The following is a 16,974-nucleotide window of genomic DNA, read 5'->3' on the forward strand; positions in this document are numbered from 1 at the left end:
GAGGCTCTCCTGTAACCAACGCAGGATTTAATTATGTATTAATCTGCAAACCTGATGGATTAAAGTCCATCATAAATAGAGAAGTAACCCGCTCTATTATACACAGGTGTTTTGTGTATATACTGCCCAAAAAGATTAAGATAGGCGGGCCAAGCCCAAGCCCCATACTCAATTTAGTAAGGCCAAGATCCAAGATCCACGACCCACGGATCACAAATTCGACCCAGTTTGGGCAGGCGGGCAACGCGTGCGTGTGTGGCAATTTTTGCATAACCAACTTGGACTATAGTCTTGGCCCAAGTCCATCCTTGAAGCATATAATTCCATTTTTTCAAAAAATTTAGATGCCTCAAAGGGCTCACACCCTTAGGCAAAATATGAGAATTAAATACCCACCAATGGTCTCATCTACAATCAATGTGGGAGTTTCACACATTTCCCAACACCTCTTTCATGAGGCTAACTTAATGAGTCAATTTTTCATTCAAATCTTAATGATTTTTTGTCTTTTTTTTTTTTTTTGGTGGCGTAAAGATTTCACTATAAAGAATCTAAAACCACTTTAATCCACCTCAATTGAGGATTTTCACTCACTTTAATATTACATTAAAGTCACTAAAAAACCATTATTTTCCAATAATCCCCCACATGAATAAAAATTGACCAAATAATAACAAACGGTTAACGCTTAACAACAAAGACTCGGAGAGAGAGAGAGCAACGGAATAACTCCTATATCGAAAAATGTAGCTTTTGGCTTTGAACTCTTCCTAGTGAAGTCTATCGAATTTACTGGTTGCCTAATGAACACGAAGTCTTGAATTATTCTGCCATTTATGTAAACTAAGACAAAAGACCTCACACAGACATTACTCCAACTATCATTCTGTTCTCACTGTTGTGTCCGGTTTGGCCTTGGAGCACTAGCCTGGTTCAGTGAGTGGTTTAAAGAATTCAGCCTTATCGATTCTTATAGAAGCGACCCCACTTCACACTCACATAGGTGCCTCTACTTGAGTATCTTGCTATACTCAGCTCAACAACTCAAAACACTAGTCATTAAAAGCACAGCTTAACCTCTACACTTGTAGGTATCATTGACAAAGGAATGGCTGGAGGTTTAACCTTTTCAATGACATACCACAATTACACATAATTAGGTTGTCCCATTGAACCTAGATCTTGGGATCTCCAGTCAACTAAGTTAGGTTTCCATTCCGGTAACACCTTACACTAAAGGCATTAAACCCATTCCTTCTGACGACTTCTCTACTAACAATCGATTTAACCCTTTGGTTAGCAGATTCGCAATGTTGTCCTTGGACTTCACATAGTCTAAAGTGACAACTTCGTTAGCGAGTAGTTATCGTATGGAATTCTATCTACGACGAATATGTCTAGACTTTCCATTATACATATTACTATGTGCTCGTTCAATCGTCGATTGGCTGTCACAATGAATACAAATGACTGGTACATGTTTCGACCAATATGGAATATCTTCAATGAAATTGGCGAAGCCATTCTGTCTCTTCTGTTGCTTTATCCAATGCTATAAACTCCGATTCCATCGTTGATCGTAAGATACATGTCTGCTTGGAAGATTTTCAAGACACGACTGCCCCTCAAAAGGTGAACACATAACCACTAGTGGATTTCGAATCCCTAACATCAGATATCCAATTCGCATTGTTATAGCCTTCTATTACTGCTAGATATCTGGTGGAATGTAGCCTATAATCCCAGGTGAAACGTAGATACCTTAACACCCGAATGATACCCGTTTAGTGAGTGTCATCAAGATTGCTCGTGTATCTACTAAGCTTACTAACAGAGTAGGTTATATCTGACCTTGTACAACTCATCAAATACATCAAACTCCTAATGACCCAAGAATATTCTAGCTGAGAGACACTTTCACCGTTATTCTTGGTTAAGTGTAGACTCAAGTCTACTGGTGCCGTAAACACACTTGTATCTAATTTACCAAATTTCTTTAAGTATTTTCTCAACATAGTGAGATTGAGAAAGTACAATACTATCAAATGTTCTGATAATCTTAACACCAAGAATTACATCTGCAAGGCCCATATCTTTCATGTCAAACTTAGAGTTTAACAATATCTTGGTAGTTCTAATCATCTCATCATTACTACCAACAATGAGTATGTCATCAACGTATAGACATTCAATTTGATTTCTGCATTTGTGATGGGCCTTGATGGCAGGAGTCTTTTCCTCTATCCCTCCATGTGTATAAAAGAAGGCCCTCTCATTCAGTTTTCACACCAAAAACTTTGCTCTATTTTTGTGTTTCAAAATTTTCCTCCAGTTTATATTCTTCCTAGTGAGAGAGTGCTACTTCAATTATGTTCGCCGAAGCTATGTAGTAAGTTCTTTGTTGTAGCTAGTCTAATCGTTGTATTCTAGGAGACAAACATCGAAGAACCTCCAGCACCCAATCGGTGAGGTAACGAATTTGTTTTAAGAAAACTGTGTAGTGCATGTTTCGATTTGCTTCATTTTGCTAGTTTTATTTTATTATGTATTTATGTCCAGTCCACTTATAATTTTTCAACATGGAATTCAGTTAATATATAAATCTATTTGTTCTATATAATCACACAATTTTATCAACATTGATAGCTATATCATCTTGAGGAAGAAGGTGAATCTATATTAGCTATAACTGTCATTCACATGTGGAAATTGATAAAATCATATCTTTAGATTGCTTAAGGGGGAAAAGGGTTATAAAAAAACAAAATTAGCATCGACAACACTTGGGCGCTTCTCAAGAGCAACATGATCTACAACACTCAAGTGCTAGTTGAGCACCGCTTATAGCAATTCCAATGCTTGTCAAGCATGTTGGGATCACTCCGCTCATTACTATCTCAACCATCACTTGGTAGCCTAGGCCAGGAGCAAAGCCTAGGTATCTATTGCTCGGGGATCATCGGACACAAGTTCATCAAGGTTGCTTGGCTATCTCCCTTAGGAAAAACAATTCATCCTTAACAAGCCTTCGAGAGAAGGGAAAGACAACTGCTCCTTAACAAGTCTTTGAGAGAAGGGACATTAAACTTACGCTTACTGCATACTAGGAAACACCTTCAAGATATCATACTTACCTCTACAACTACTATCATGTAGCCTTCCTGAGGTTTGAATCATAGGGCATACTAGTAAAGTTGATATTGTTACACTGTTTTTGATAGAACTTAACCCCAAAAACTAGCTATTGAGGTGTAGGTGCCCTCATTCTTATATACTTCAAATTACTTTTGTACCGAGGCGACTTCGTTTCTCATTCTCTCTTTAGTGCAACATGCTCACTCGGCAACATCTGCCGCGTGCAGGCCAAGGACACGCAACCTACCCATTCCTGGGTGCTCCGGCTTTGATACCATGTTACACTCTTTTAGGTAAAACTCAATCCCAAAAGCTAGCTATTGAGGTAATTGTGTCTTCACACTTATGCTATAGGTTTTATAATAGTAAACAAACTAACTATGAGTATAGTTAAGTTGATTAGAGCTTGTAAATTTCACAATCAAAACTAGTGTTTAAATTTTGAGATACTTACGTGTAGGTCCTAATAAGTGGACTTATTATCTAATAGGTCTTATGAGAAAAAATTGTCATAAAAAAAGTCACTAATTGTAAATTTTAGCAACAATTTATAAAAATCATGACAAAAAAAGTCATTAATTGTCAATTTTTAGCGACATATATAAAAAATTGTCACAAAAAAATTATTTTTAGTGACAATTTTACCAAGACTTATTTTCAATAGGATTTGATGTAAATTAAGTCTAACTATTAGGACCTATTGGTAGTTTACCTAAATTTTTTACTAGTAACTTTTATATTCTTATTTTTACATTAAAAAAATATTAAGAAATAATAAACAAATATATCATGGTCAAATTCGGTTCAGAACCATACCAAAACCTTAGAATCAGGATTCAAACCAATTTGAATAATTCCACCATTTTTTAAATCGGAACCAATGATTTAGACAAGAATGGACTGGTTTACAGTTCCACCAATTTTTTAACACCCCTAAATTGGACTATATAATCTGAAGTTGGGTTTATATGCAATCAATGTACAACCCATCATGGTCCAACTATATATAAATTAATCTTCTCTCTCCTTTTCTTTTGTTATTATTTTTTTGAATAGTTTATAAACATCATTTTCGAATGTAACACGAGGGATTGCTTCCCAGTTCCTACTAAATAAGAAAAATTACTTCTTCTATCAAAAACCAAGTTTTCTAGTACAATTTGCAACATAAAGAAAATTTATTCACCTATTATGTAACACTATAACCAACACCACCCGTTTGCTTGCTGAGAAAACATGGAAAAGAAAATGAAATAACTATCCACGTCAAGTTTGGCGGGAATTAAATTCCCATAAAAAATATAAAATAAAAAAAAAATAAAAAACACACACAAAAAAGAATTTGCATGAAGGTCATGTTATGTGGGCTCCAAATCACACTACAAGAAATAACAGTTTTGCCGACCAAAATATTAGTCGCCATAAGCCGCTTTTTTAGTCGCTGATATCATTTAGCGACTAAATTTTTTTGTCGCCAAGTTAGTCGCCTAAACCCCGTCGGCCATTGTTTTAGCGACTAAACATGTGTTTGGTCGCTGAAAGTGAAACATTTGGCTACTATTTTTTTTTTGTCGGCAATGTTACCTTTTAGCTACTAAATTTTAGTTGGTCGGCAAAATTAAATGTTTGGTTACTAAATTATTGGTCGCCAATAGTCAATTATATATTTTTTAAATTATACATTTACCGACCAATGTTTTAGTCACCAATACTCAAGGAATCGGCGACCAAACCTTTAGCCGCCAAAAGCTCATTCGTAAAAAAAAAAATTACACTCTGCTCTTGTAGAGATTCAAACCATCAACCTTATACAACACACTCTTTCCACTACGCCTCCATAACACCATATGATTGTATATTCAACATATATTATTTATATAGTACATAGACCCGTATTAATATAAAAGTATACTAGAGATTGCCCGTGCCTGAAGACACTATCTAATACAATTCTTATATTACAATTTATGTGTTGCAAAAATATTAACAACCATAAAAATGTTTTATGAAAAGTGTCTCAAAGTTGTGATCAAACAACCAAAAATGTTTAGGATCAATCAATCGACCTAGATGATTTTTCGTAAAACTACTTAAGAGAAATTATGCAGTATACCCAAACAAATATAGCCTTATATAGTATATCAAAAAAATAAAAATAAAAACCAAAATCAAGTAGTGTGTGGTTTAACTCTGTTACAGTCGAATTCACATGTGAAGTGAATTTAAAACATACATTACTTTTATTAACATTTGTTTTGTGTTTGAATTCTTGATCTATATATTATTTTTCTTAGTATTTTTTTTATGTATGAAATAGCTGACATTACTTGATAAGCCACTTTGTTGGTGAATCACCTCAATTTCGTAATTATTGTTCTTAAAAAGCAACTAATATGCTATTTCCAATATTTTTTTATTTATCCATTAAATTAGAGCTACGCTTAATAAAATAAGGGGAGAAATGATGGGAAATGATCAATCGTATACGTTCCAAAAAAAAAAAACAAAAAAAAACAAAACGAAACAATACAAAACAAAATAATAATAATTGGAAAAAGAATTCACACCAATAAAAAAAATTTCTTCTAATTTTATATGTAATGATATGACAAATTACATATCAACTTTTGATTTATACAAATTCAATCATGTAACTCAACTCCATTGCGATATCATTGTAAATTCCCAAGTGCAAGTCTTTAACATTAATCTAGAAGAGTTACCCTCTATCTTTCGTAAACAAAATTCTTGTTCTTCCAATTAAAATTCGCCAAGAAATAGATAATTAAATATGCTGCCAATAATAAATTTAAATATATAAAACATCATTTTCTTATGGAGAGTTATATAATTGGGAAGATCCCAAAACTAAATTAAATATGACAATAATTCCATGCACGCATAAAAATCACAAAAACATGCATACAAAATCAATATGCAAATTGATTCTAGGTAATGTGAAGACTACAACCATAATGAATTTAAACCACATTAATTTTTCTATATATAAATTACAAAATGTATTGTTAGTGCTCTTAATGGTTCCATTCAGCAGAGCACCATTTGGGTCTAACCCCAAATAAGACTTCAGCTACATATTTAGTGTGTGCTTGTGAGAAGAAGTGATCCGATCCACGTGAAGGGTGGTAAAAGAAAAGGAGGAAGGCTAAGGAGAACATGGGATGATGTGATAAGGAACATCATGATTCATGATTAACTTCAACTTAATTGAGGATGATTATGAATAACTTGGAGGAAATGGATCCATGAAGCTGACGCCATAGAATTGGGATCCGACTTGTTGAGTTGAGGTGAGTAGTTGCAAATAGGGGTGTGCGCGGTGCGGGTCGGTGCGGTTTGAGAGAAAAATAGAAACCGTATGGCGGGTGGCGGATTGATAAAAGTGCTATTAGAATTTGCCATTTTCCTTATCTAAAACCGGCGGTTCGGTTGGCAAATAATGGCGGATTTACCTTGGCGGTTCGGGCGGATTGGCGGTTTATAAAAAATATAATTCAAATTACAAAACTTAAATCAAAGAGTAAAAAAAAAGCGAGAGATACTGTGATGTTAAGCATCTTGCGAAACTTTCTTCTGATGCAGCAAGTGTAGCAACAACATGATAATATCAACGACTATGCCATCAGTTCATTACAAGCATCTGTGGAAGCTACAATGATCAAATACAATACATAAAATTCCCCTCGAGCAGTAATGTAATACTATATTCTAAGGTATAGAACAACAAGCAAACTTAAGTAAAAAAGAATTTTTAGAATCTTATAAAACATGATTTAATAGCAGTGCGGGTCGGTGCGGTTTAGAAGAAAAATAGAAACCGGCGGATTGATAAAAGTGTCACTAGAATTTGCCATTTTTCTTATCAAAAACCGGCGTTTCGATTGACAAATAATAACGAATTTGCCTTGGCGGTGCGGTTTGGTGCGGTTTTGGCGGTTTCGGCGGTATTATGCACACCCCTAGTTGCAAATAAAATTTCAAAGAGAAAAGAGGTTGTGGTCATGAAGGGCCTCACAGACAAAATCACACTTAAAATTTAAGAATGCAACCTATGTTTTAGCAAAGTCAAGTTTCATTGGAGATACCAATCTTATTAATGACGTCAGCAACACAGAATAAGATGAGAGTTAAGAGTTCTGAATGTCAGAACTTCACTGAAGAGAACAACATGTCAAAGACAGAAAACAAAATCGCATTCCCTAAGTTGAAATGAAAAACCACAATTTACACCTGATCATCCTACCATAATGAGTGACTAAAAAGAATTCAGCAAGTGCAAAGGCTTTTACGTGGAAATTGAAGGGAAAAATTAATATTTATCCAAGACCATTAACCACCACATTATTTTCTACTAAGAAAATTGAAGAACCACTGCCCAGTTGGATAGGTTCCAGTAACTCAATCCCCTTATTATGACATCTTCCCTGGACGAATGCCTTCAATACTGTACCTAAGATGTTCAAAGGAATTCCAGGGGACTTCAGCATGGTCACAACACCAATCAGAACAAAAACGCCTCTCTGATAATGGCAGGTTAATACAACTGCCTTCAGTAGCAAAGAATAATATGGATCCAGAGATATGTAACTTTTACGTAATTCTACAACCGTAATACACACAAAAATAAATAGATACATATTTATATGTATAATAAGATAAATGTAAGTAATGTAAGTTAAGGAAGTAACCTGCCAGCACACCTGTTGATGTTGTATTGGGATATTAAATTTGTGGAAAAATAAAAATAAAAAGAAAGAATAAGTGAACGAAGTAAAAGATATATAATCAATTACAAAAATTGAAAAGAATGGCCAAGATATCGTGCATGATGAATAAATTACCATCAACCAAATGAACACAACAATCAAATTCAAAATCCAGAATAAATAACCCAATTGAACCAATTAAAAAAGATGAATCTTCACCATTAATCAATAAAAAGTATGATGAATCTACAACAAAATTCAGTGAAACAAAAAAATGCAGAACTTACTGTAAAGACCCCAAAATGCATATAAGAAATCATTGGGTATTTAACTATGAGATGAGGTGTTTTAATTTAATTATATCTTTTGGAATTGAAGCATTATCTATTGAGTTACGGATTTAAAATTGAAATTACCGACCTAATGGGTTCAGAAATCAAAATTGAGTACTTAAATATGTTAATGGAAATTTTTGGAACTATTTGGGACAATTAATTGGAAATCTAATTTGTCTGATTCGTTAATGCACGTTTGGGTAGTTAACTTTATACTGCAAATTGAAGGCATTAGAGGCTTCAGAAACCAGAACAGGGGACATATTTATGATCCTCATAATTTTTAGAGTCATCTGAGAAGTCTCTCTATTGTGTTATGTTGGTGTGTATGTGTATACTTATATTATGGGTGCCTTATAAGTGGATGGACTCATCTCTTAGAATAAAAAAAATATATATCTAGAGGAAAGGGGAAGCCATGTGAGAGAGGGGGGGATAGAGAACTCAAGGAAAAGAAGGAAGGAAGAGCTTGAGAATGAAGAGGAAAGACGGGAAAATTGATGGAATTACTTCAAGAGATTGGCTCTAGGTATGTAAAATCAACTTAACCCCTTAAGATTGATCTATTACTAGTTTAAATTCATGATCTCAAATGAAGAGAAACCACCTAATTGAGTTGGGGTTGATAGATATAAGTTTAGATGACCTCTTTTCATGAATTGAACCTTGATTCCTTAAGAGTTGGTTAATTGAAGAATTAAAGTCATTATATTTGTTTATTTTGAGGTTATGATGTTTGATGGAGAATAATAATGTAAAATTGGTCATGTATTAAAGGGTTTTGGGCTTTGATTTACATGTAATTAAGGTTTGATTTTGAAAATGAGAAGTCCCAAATTTTCAGCCATTTTCGGACTGCAAACTGTCCAGGACCGCACGTGCGGCACTGTTTCCCCGTACGTGCGGAGACAGCTCTGTCCAGCCAACTTTGAACAAGCATATTTTTTGCATCCGGACTTCGTTTTGAGTGATTCTTGAGCCTAAAATCAATCCCCAGAAGTCTAGTTTCCAATAGTGCTTGTCTCACTTCCAAATTCTAAATAAAAAAATAGTTATGCCCAAATTAGTGACGACTGTTCACTTTCTGTTTACCGGTTTGTACCGTTTCTTCGTCTGAACCTTTTTCCTATCGATTCCTCCTATCGTATGAGGCATGGATTATAACCTATGGAGGACTAATGAGTCTTGAACCACCATAGCTATTGAGTGAAGAATAAAAAGAGATTGGTTTTATTTTCATAATCAGTTATATGCATTGTGTTTGTAGGTCAAGACGAGGACATCGTTCCACCGCTATCAGAGACCTATAGCTGTGAGTAATAGTACTATAGTCGCACGTTCAAGTATTGTTAATGATTCTCATTGTTAACATTTTGTCCCTTGCAAGTAATTAAGTTAACAATATGTTGATTGGAAAATCTAGAAGCATTATTGAGCAGTCCATTCTGTTTATTGTTGACAATGAATACTAACTTTCTGTTATTTGCAAGATAGCTATAGTGATTCATGACGAACAAATAGAACGTATGAGGATTATGGAACTATGGTATTCCGGTATCTCTGGAATCATTCAATCGGTAAAATGTGTTTACCTTTCGTTAATAATTATCAAGAACGTTCTGTTAAACTTAAGTTAACTGCATTAACTCATGTGAATGATGCAATGGTTACCATTAGTACTCTGTTAATTGCAGGTCAACCATGTTAACATATATGAACGATTAAACAAAGGTGTATGTTACTGATTAATAGCTCAAGTGAACCATGTCATTTCTTAATGAATAAAGAGAATTTGTGTTCATCTTCGAAGAATCAAAATAATTGGAAAGTTATGTGAATCCATATGAATTTGAAGTTATTTTGTTGTGTTACATATGAACTCGAAGTTATTCAAAATCTACGACATGAACGCAAAAGTTTAACATCATTATGTGATCCACATAAGAATGTGAATTATTCTATTTTGTTAAGCACACGGTAATGGCATGATATACTAAGAAATGCTCTATTTTATGATATGTGACGCTATGAATTAATGAATGATTATCCATATATGTAAAAGTATTCATGGCATACTTAGCACAAGGCCCTTACCCGGGGGTAATAATACCGTGGTCTTATGGCCCTTGCCCGGGGGTAATAATACCGTGGTTCAAGTATGTTACAAGATATCTCTTGCCACTGACGATCTTGTACGGGTGGGTTATGTTTTGCCATCGACGGTCTCGTACGGATGGTACCACCGACGGTCTTGTACGGGTGGATTATGTTTTTCCATCAACAGTCTTGTACGGATGGTACCACCGACGGTCTTGTACGGGTAGGTTATGATCAAGCTTGAACTCTGATTTCTGTTTCTGATTCAAGCATAAGTAAGAATATGTATGAATATGTTTCTATTTATCCGTTCCGTTTATGCTATGTTATAACATGATATGAATTGATCGGTCTTTAAGACCTAATGATTTTTGGTATGGAACAAAGTGTTGTACGGAACTAAGTGCTGCAATGCGAGTCACCTCTAGAATCCGTACGAGCTATCTCTTGAGTCCATACATATGTTCAAGGGCTTAATGCCAACTTTTCAAGGGCTTCATGCCAAATGTACAAGGGCTATATGCCAACATGTTTAAGGGCTTCATGCCATATGTTCAAGGGCTATATGCCAACATGTGTAAAAGCTTAATGTTAATATGTTCAAGGGCTATCGCCAATCCATTCAAAGGCTTAAAGCCATTACGTTTCAAGATTGGGCCTAAGGCCGTTCTAAAATTAGTACAGAATCAGATTAATTATATGATCTCCGCATTTACATACACATTGATATGTAGTAAGTAATTACTTTGGGAGTCTGTCTTAACCCTTGATGCTTACCCTTCAATTGTCAACCTCAGTATGCCCAGGCTCCCAGACCAAGCCCATGCATTTATGTGAAGTTTTGTTAAGATTTTGGCGTGCACTTTAATTATTTATTTAAGGTTAAAATGTATGTATATACCCCCTTTCTTTACCAATGTTCGGATATACGCCTATTTATATGCATGGGTATGTATATAGATAAATGGCTCTCACGTATGTGATCCTGGCATATTAGTTTTAGCTCAATGGATGTTATTCTATGTTACTTTGTAATATTAAATGCTTCCGTTCAGGCCCCATATATTATGTATATCAGGTCATGTGTCCGTATCTGCATAGGTCATGCCCGAACTTTTAGGGGCCAGTTTAGGGCGTGACACTTACAGGACATGAGATAAGACAACCCAATCTGCTTATTGGCTTCCTCAGCCAGGTCCCGAACCGTCACAGCCGGCTTCTGGGTGCTCATTTCGGACCCCAAGATTCAATCTTTCACACCACAAAACTCATCAAACATACATAATAATCAATGTTCCTCTCTATAACCCTCAATTCTACAACCCATATGAAAAATAATTCAAAAAGAAACACTAAAATTCTAAAACCCATTTTCCAAAAAGAACATTATCAAACCCATCACCAAACTCAAGCAAGAACCAAAAATATTGTAACCCAAATCCAATAGGAGAGAAACCTACAAAAATATCATGGATTGCAAATTTGTAAGTTGTAGTTTACCTCTAAATAGTTGCAATGTCGTTGCAAGAGGAGAGAGGCGAAACAGGAGGGCGAGAGAAGAGAGTCGGTGGTCGAGAGGAGCGATGACAGCAAGAGGCGAGGAGAGGTGGTCGGTGGTCCATAGTCGGTGAGTGGCGATGTTGTGAAAAGCCAAATAGAGCACAAACAGAGCTGAAGGGACCGCCAGAGCAGCATCGCACCAGAATCCATGGCACCCCGAGGAAGCAGAGGAGCAGAGAAAGAGGCCGTGACCATCGTGGCCGTCGATTTTTGCGAGAAAACCCGAAGTTGGAGATAAAGAGTGAGCAATCTCGAAGAGAAGGGAAGATCGGATCGGGTTGAATTGAAAGCACCACCACTGGAACCCTAATTTTTAGGTGGAGATTGGTGTGAAAACCCTAGAGAGAGTTGGAAGAAAAATCCCGAGTCTTATGAATGAAGACCAAAATCAGAGCTTGGTGGCCGGTTAATCACAATTAGGCAGTGTTTGGAGAGTTTGATGAGCGTGGGTCTTTCTTTGTAGGGAGTGGATGGGTGTGTTTTGAAATTTGGAAAAGTGAGGTGCAACAGATGAGGATGGGTGGTTGTAAAGTTTGTGGCTTTTGGACGGAAAGTTTTAGAGTGAGTGAGAAGGTTTTTATCTCTACCATCCATCTTCAAGCATAAACGAATCATGACCGTTAAAATGTCCTAGTAGGACAATTGTCTCTAGGATAAATTCAAAAACCCTCTTTCGTTATTATATAAATATATAAAGATAATTATTTTTTATTGAACATAATTTATGTAAAAATAAATTATTTACTAGGAAAAAAAAAGAGACCACTTTTGGCGACTAAACATAACTTTAGTCGCCAATTCTATACTTTTGGCTACTAATTACTTTTTAGTCGTTAAAAAATAAAATTTCCGCGCTAAAATTACCACTTTTGGCGACTAAATTTTTTTTAATCGCCAAAAAGCCTCATTTTTGGCTACTAAACATCTTTTTAGTCGCCGAATGCCCCACTTTTGGCTACTAAATTTTTTTTAGTCGCCAAATGGCCTTACTTTTGGCTACTAAAATTTTTTTAGTCGGTAAAAGCTATATATCGGCGACCAAACAAATTTTTAGTCGCCAAAAATCTTTACTTTTAGCTACTAATGCTTTTTTAGTCGTCAAAACCTATACTTTCACGAGTAATCCGGGATTCAAAATACCATTTTCCTAATTTTCCCGGGAACCAAACACATGAAATTTCAAAGAAACCACCATCATAATCTAAACAAAGCGATACCCATTAAAGATAAACTTTGATTAAAGGAAATCCACATACCTTTTGCTCCTTAAATCCATAGAGTATTGCTCTCTGTTTAATAATCAAACCTTTCGCTGTCTATTCCTCTAGTAGACATACACAACACACTCACCAACCACCAACAATGCCACTCTTAGACTCTCTTTCACACCAAATCGCAATCGCAATCACAAAAGGTCAATAATGGTAGCGATCCACCCTCCCTACACGATTGTCAAGACTACAGTGCTGCTTAAGATCTCTCCAAATTCAGTTCGGTAGTTCAGGCCCGAACCATTACCATTTGTTTGGTAGTCTACAATTGAACTAACACCATTTGTTCGGTGTTTTACACTTGAACCTCCACCATTTGTTCATTATTGGTTTTTTGAACTAGGTGGGATGATTTCAAATGTAGAGAAATCAAACATGAGCATGGTGGTGGAGGGCTCTATGGTTGTTTTGTGGGAGGCGGCGATGATGAATAACTAAGATTAGCGGAATGAGAAATTTGGATGAAAAAAATGAGGTAGAGGATTGCCAGTGGAAAAAAGGGAAGGAAAATTGATCTAGAGAGGTGAGTCGTTGAAGAAGAAGAGTTTGCCAGTGAAAGAGGGGTTGAAGAAAGGTCTCCAATGGAGGATCAGGCCTGTAGGAAAGGGGTTGCCAGAGTTGGGAGTGGAGCCGCAGATTAGAAAATGTTGAGGTGAAGGTTTAAAGGGTATATTTGGAATTATGATGAAGGTTCAAAGAAAAATGAGAAAGGGGGTAATTTTAGGCCTCGTTTGGGAACAGGCTAATTTAGTAACTTTTTGGCTATTTGGCTAAAATATGAGCTAAAAAAAACTAGTATGTGTTGGGATGACTTTTAGCTTTTTGTGAAAAGATGTGCAAAAAGTAGAGAGAAAAGAGTAATCTTTGACTTTTTGGTATGAGTTGTTGGGTTTTTGATTTTTTTATTGATTTTTTGACTTTTTGGCTAAACGGAACGCTTCCCAAATGAGGCCTAGAAGTTCAAATAAATAGAGAGTCCTAAAAAGAAAGGCAAAGACATTCAGCACTACTCTAATTTTATTAAGACTAATGATTGAGATCTCCATCCCTACAAGACTTCCACAAATCTGAACTACTCATGATGTGAACCTCACACATATATGAGTGGGCCACACACATACATGGAGGACAAAGATCACTTTCGGAGTATGGGGGTTATTCCCAAGGAGGTCCCATACATTTTCTTTTATTAATTATGTTGTTATTCAACACATGCGAATAATAATAATAATAAATAAATAAATAAATATAATTTTTTTTTTAAATGTGGTGAACGCTGAGAGAGATCTAGAGGTTATTTGGGAACTATTACAATAACACACTTTTTTTTTTATCATTTCATCTTTTTAAAAACATACCAATTTTTTACTTTTTATTTTTTATATATATATTTTTTTATAAAAAAATTAAAAATACGTAAACATCCCCTACTTTTCTTGACCCTCTCGATTATTCTCAATTCGTAAAACAAAAATAGTGATTGATGACTGATTAATTTTTCCATTTTCAAAGACCTCTAGGCTAACTAATGAGGTCAAAGAAAAGAATTGAGACACTATACTCCTAGTTGCTTCTTCCTTGTTAGAGTATATAATATATTAGTAGATAGTGAGCCTCCCTTTTGGTGCCTTTAGGTGCTAGTGCTTCACTTTCCATCATGAGCCATCATTGTCCATTGTTTGTAAGGATTGTATTTTCTCCTATATAAGGAGTCCCTCACCATTTGTAACATTGAACATTTAATAAATCAATCATAATACATACAATTTATTCTCTCTCTATCAATTTATCTTACATGGTATCAGAACTAGGTTAAGAACTTAGTATTTTTCGCTTCACCGGCGGGCGGCAACCTCACCTTGGCCGCCAGCCGGACCTCAACCTAGTCCGCTAGAATTTTCTACACATATCTTCACTCTTCTTCACCACCTCGCCGAAGCAAACCCAAAATCCCCCCTTGTATTATGATTGATGTATGGAATGTTATGTTGACCTCTCTCCTTTATAGAGGAGAGGAAGAACAATTACAAACTGAAAGTAGAAGCACAAACCAAACAACATTATTAAAGGTACATTATTAAAGGTTTGACAGCTAATATATACTAACAGCCCCCCTCAAACTCAAGGAGGATAGGCACTAACCAACTTGAGTTTGGAGAGAGTAACAAAACAAGAAAATAAACTGACAAATAAAAGTGGAATAGGAGAAGAGACACTGTATGGTCGTGTCAGACCGTTGGTGAAGACACTGTATGGTCGTGTCAGACCGTTGTAGTAGAGATGCTGTAACCATCATGGTTGGCACCATCATGTGTTGGTTTGCACAAACACATGGGCCCAATTACCACCCACTTGTATATACACTATACATTGTTCATGTATCCAATCCAACATTATACTGAGCACGGCAGCGTCAAGGTGTGTCCACTTCCATTCCACACATCTCTCCCTTTTTATCTTACTTTTTCCATTTCACCAAAAAAAAAAAAAAAAAAAAAATGAAACACACATTCAACACCACCTGATCGATTTTTCTGCTCCAACAACCTTGTACCATTCTTGCCATCTGACTTGCACAACACCCTTGTTTTATTCATATCAGGGATCCACTCCGCTCACCTTTGAATTTTCATTCTCACGACATGCAAGTGGGCCTGTCCCGCATGTACCCCCCACCTTTATTTTGCAACATCCATCTTCCCCACATCATTTCCTTTGTCTTTCCACATCATTTCCTTTTGCTGGGCATTAACCCCCACTTTATTTTGACGCATAGTTTCTTCATTGAAAAAAAAAAAAAAAAAAAAAAAAAAACCCTTTCTATCATTTTTTCTTTCACATCTTCACTCTGTGTTGAGCTGTTTTACTCCACTTTATTAATCCCTTTGTTTTAACCTCAAATAGGTTTCTATCTTCACACCTATTTGAGTTTGAGGGGGGATTATACATATATCATGGTGAGCATGGTTACACACCATGCGAACCACTCCAGCTAATGAGCATGGTTATATACTATGGGAACCACCCAAGCCACCCCATGGCGCACTCCCTAAGTCGCCCCCTTGGTGCACCACCACAATCTTCTACATCGGTCCGACATGACCCCATAAACTGTCCCGACATTTGATTCCGGTTAGCTTTTACAACGGTTCGACATGACCCCATAAACTGTCCCGACATTGATTCCGGTCAGCTTCTACATCGGTCCGACATGACCCCATAAACTGTCCCGACATTGATTCTGGTCAGCTTCTACATCGGTCCGGCATGACCCCATAAACTGTCCCGACATTGATTCCGGTCAGCTTCTACATCGGTCCGGTATGACCCCGTAAACTGTCCTGCTACCATGGTCCGACACGACCATACCGTGTCTTCACCAACGGTCTGACACGACCATACAGTGTCTACTATCCTCTTTTATTTATGTATTAGTTTATTTTCACGTTTTGTTCCTTTCCAAACTCAAGTCGGTTTGTACCTATCCTCCTTGAGTTTGAGGGTGGCTGTTAGAGTATATAATATATTAGTAGATAGTGAGCCTCCCTTTCGGTGCCTTTAGGTGCTAGTGCTTCACTTTCCATCATGAGCCATCATTGTCCATTGTTTGTAAGGATTGTATTTTCTCCTAAGGAGCCCCTCACCATTTGTAACATTGAATATTCAATAAATCAATCATAATACATACAATTTATTCACTCTCTATCAATTTATCTTACATTCCTTGCGAAAGTGACGTGGACATTTTGCATGAATCACCAGAAGCTTCTACAATTAAAATCTTAAATAAAAATAAATAAATATTTCCAAAAAATCCGGCCTTAACTAATTGATGAGCCTTAATTAATA

Source organism: Camellia sinensis, chromosome 8 (assembly GCF_055761805.1).
Source record: "Camellia sinensis isolate YWXY chromosome 8, ASM5576180v1, whole genome shotgun sequence".
Lineage (NCBI taxonomy): Eukaryota > Viridiplantae > Streptophyta > Magnoliopsida > Ericales > Theaceae > Camellia > Camellia sinensis.